Source organism: Nicotiana tabacum, chromosome 9, assembly GCF_000715075.1.
Source record: "Nicotiana tabacum cultivar K326 chromosome 9, ASM71507v2, whole genome shotgun sequence".
Taxonomy (NCBI): domain Eukaryota; kingdom Viridiplantae; phylum Streptophyta; class Magnoliopsida; order Solanales; family Solanaceae; genus Nicotiana; species Nicotiana tabacum.
The window spans coordinates 58,732,603-58,736,726 of NC_134088.1; the positions used below are offsets into that span (position 1 = coordinate 58,732,603).

At 35.5% G+C, this 4,124-nt stretch overlaps 1 long non-coding RNA gene across 1 annotated transcript; it reads right to left on the minus strand.

Annotated features, from left to right (window-relative positions):
- Nucleotides 1-316: 316 nt before the first annotated feature.
- Nucleotides 317-3,300, minus strand: LOC107773478 (uncharacterized). The gene is made up of 2 exons (XR_012694880.1): nucleotides 2,710-3,300; nucleotides 317-2,432 (listed from the first exon to the last, which is right to left on the minus strand). It is a non-coding gene; the product is annotated as an uncharacterized LOC107773478 (long non-coding RNA).
- Nucleotides 3,301-4,124: the final 824 nt, after the last annotated feature.

Here is a 4,124-nt window from a genome sequence, read left to right on the forward strand (position 1 = left end):
GAACCTAGTGCTATGATACCAAACTATCATGACCTAAATCCCATAATAGGTTATGATGACGCTCAACGATGTTGCTAGGCAAGGCAACGGTAAACCTCAAGCATTAGATTTCCTATATTTGGTCCAGTACAATAGGCACTATAAGATTTACTTTCATAGATCCCATACAAGTTAATGTAGAAGTAGATCTTTCTGGTTTGAAGAAAATAGATAAAATGTGATGCAAGAAGCATATTAGAAGGAGATAGATATTAAAAGCAAAAGGATGCTTGAAAGTTCAAAAAATAAAAAAGCTGAACAAAGAAAGTCCAACAACTAAGTAAACCTCTGAGTTACTAGTGGGTCAATATAACTCTAATATTACATGGTAATGCTACGAGATGAAAAAGCAAAAATTGAAAAGCTTAATTAGAAAAGAAAAAAAAGTACCTCATTAAACAATCTAGTAATTATGTGATGAGAGAGAGGGAGACTCCTAAGTGAGTGCATGAGTTAAAACTAAAAATAAGTATACACCTGAAATATTCTTCACAAGAAAAGAAAAAGATCTAACCATATATATATATATATATATATATATATATATTTCTTGCTCTTCAAATTCAGCAGGAGGCAAGAAGCAGTCCATTGGCAAACCAGATATATTGAAATCAATCTCTTCAATCATCCAAGTATCCTCAATCTTTGCTCTATAGTCAATGTTCTTTCCATATCTGTAAATTGTTGTTGCAGTCTTCCCACTGTGAGCAATGTTGATACCTTCAATGTACCTATAATCTTCGAGCATATATTCCTTACTTGTTTCCCAAAAGACATTGCTATCCCCCTTTGGTGACTTCAATCTTACTAATTATATGTCTTCAAATTGAATCACAAGACCTGTTTTTGGCTAAAGTATCCCAATATTGTGTGATAGACAACTTTTAAATTTGCCGTACTTTGTACCTTGAGCATGTCTATGCTTGATTCTAGTTTTAGAATAAAACATTCTTCATCCTTAATAGTCTTTTCTCCAACACAAATAACATTCAAGAACAAATTGGCCGTTGATCTAGGGTCCAAGCCATGTTCATTGAAATTAGGGGTGGGCATAATACCGGCCGAATCGAAAAAACCGGCCGAACCGTGAATTTTAATTTTTCGGTTTCGGTTTAAACGGTTATTCGGTCGGTGTGCGGTTTTAAAAATATTAAATTTCGATTTTTCGGTGCGGTTTACGGTTTTGGTATTTCGGTTTTCGGTTAAACCGAAAAACCGAAATTTTGGACTCATACCCAAAATTTCCGGCCTACAAACTTACGCTACCCATACCCATCTGAAGCCCAAGTTAGCCAAGCCCATCTGTACCTTAGCCTATTAGCCTATTAGTCTTACTAAGCCCAAATGCTCAAATTAGGTGTTAGTCTTTGGTTCTTTGAAATGGGAAGCTGCATTTGCAAATTGCAGAATGCTCTACTGTTCGAGATTTTGCAGTCTTTTCTGCAATCTTTTTTCTGTTCTTTTTCATGCATTGCCAAGGCTTCAAATCTAGTGGTATAACTGGTGTTTCGAGAGTGTCGGACTGCCAACTAGAAACAGTGAAAGAATTTACTATAATTAAAGATCCGTAGTCTACATCGGATATAAAAATCTTGAACCGTTAATAACCGAAAAACTAAACCGGAAATAACCGAACCGAACCTTAAAAAAACCGCACCGAACCGTAAATACTTTGGTTTGATTTGGTTATTAATATTACAAAACCGAAAATCGATAAACCGAACCGTACTTTCATAATAACCGACCAAACCGACCGACGCCCACCCCTAATCGAAATACATAAACTCACACTTGAATGACCCTTAAAGTCAATTTAAGCACATAAATTATATTCTGTTGGATGAGCATGCAAAAAATCATGAATATGCATTACAATTATATGATTTACTTTGCCATCAAAATTATGCATGAATTCTAGGTAAGCAACCGAAATATATTAAAGAATTCCCATTTCATTGCATTTGATTGTGTGAAGTATGTCGCTATTTTGTTGAAGCAAAGACTAGAGACATGAATTAATTACAGAAATATTGTCTATGTAAGCAACGGAAATATGTTAAATATTCTCATTTGATAACACTTTCATCAGCAAAATAGTACCTGGAAAAACTTTTTAAAGGGTCTTGGAGGACCTTTTGAAGAACTAGAACTAGAGGAAGACTGACTCCAAGCAACCTTCCCATTACTTCCTATACTTATCTTGCAACCTGAAACAACCAATTCTATAACTCACAGGTCAGGGTTCTTCTGCCAAAGCATAAAGGCTCCAACCTCACAATGGTGTTTCGAGTTGGCGTTATCACCACTTTGATGCATGTACCATATAGCCATCTTCACTTGCCCTACTGCACACATGCTATTGTGCGAATTTAACGCGCCTTGGCCTCCACATGCTGCCAAATATTGTTGTACTATGTATTTAACAGTAGAATCCTCTTGATGAACATAAGGAGTTACGAGTTCAATATATATAGTTTTTCAAACTGAAATCAAAATCAGTTAAAACAAATCCTCTTTTCTTTTATCTTTTTTCATTGAACCTTATTCATATCTAAGGAGTTGAACAAGAGCATCTGCCCAGGACAAAATTTTAGATTCTCTCCAATTTTAAGATTTAATCGCATTCAAGAATGTTCAATAAGAAAAGGAAACAAGGAATAGAGTGCTTACCATTGAACCATCCCTAACATGCATGTTATCAGTAATATGGTCCAATTGAACTTGAAAAGGGACAAGAGCAGAGTCAACGATTTTAAACAAGAACATGAATTAATCATTACTTGATACATTGACATGATGTGAAGAAGACGAATATCTGTCTGCACTTTGAGCCCTCATAAGATTGCGCATATTCCGCCATTGTAAGGCAGCATTTCTACCCATATTGTTAAACATCTCCTCTGGTATGGGGACCTCCAAAACTGTCTCCAACCCATCTACCTTATTCAAATTTGGACACAATGTTCTCATGGGATGAATAACCCTCTATGAGATTAATCTTGAATTGTCTTTGGGATTTTTGTTATGGAAACCAAGAAAGAAAAGAAGAAGAAAGATTATTAGTACTACATAAAAGAAAGAGGAAGTTTGCAGGAAATAATCAAACCTGCCAGAATTAGAAAAAAGGTCTTCCTCTTTCTTACTACGTGGGTGTTTCGTGTTTGGACTAAGAGCAGGTGATTTTGTTGAGAATCACTAGGGAAGAGGAAAAGGAAGGAAAGGAGAGGTGGGTCTCTACCTTCTCTGTCATAGGTCTTCCTTGGTCGTAGCGGTTGTGTGGGCACGATTTTGGCGGGGAATATTAATTTCCTACTTATTGTTTGTTAAATGATTTACATTTACTTCTATCACTCCAAAAACATATACCATATTATTTTTATTAATAAAATTACCCCTACATTTAACGGTAGTAGATATGGAGCCCACTTTTAATGCATTGGCAGCATTTTATAGGGGCAACGTGGCTCCTAGTTTCACTTCATACATATTGGTATAATATATACGCCTTATTTATTTGACACTACCCCATAATTTTCTAGTTTTTTTCTCTTTCTTCCTTATCACCCAACTCACCCACTCCCACCCACCTATCCCCCCTACCCCCTTCTCTCCGCCATAAAACTCATCTTTGTCCATAAAGCTTTATCCATTTGACCTCTAATATCTTGTTTCGGTATATTCTTATAATTCACATGTCACGACCCAAATTCCATAACAGGTCGTGATGACGCCTAACGATGTTGCTATGCAAGCCAACGGTAAACCTCCAATTTAATTATCTATTTTTAACCTTTAAACTTAAAAATATTTCATTAGATAAATAGAATTAAATCTAGAACTCATGGGAACATACGTACTGCTTTACCAAAATAACGAGTACGAATAGTACATAAGACAAGTGATAATGATAATAAATACAAATATGAAAGTCCACTAGAGGCCCCCAAAATTCGGCGTCACAAGTGCATGCGCAATTTAGGGAATAATAAAATTACTACAGCTACTGTCTGAAATGAAATTGACAGAACAATCCATATATATATATATATATATATATAGATTTGGAAATGGAAAAGATGATTTGA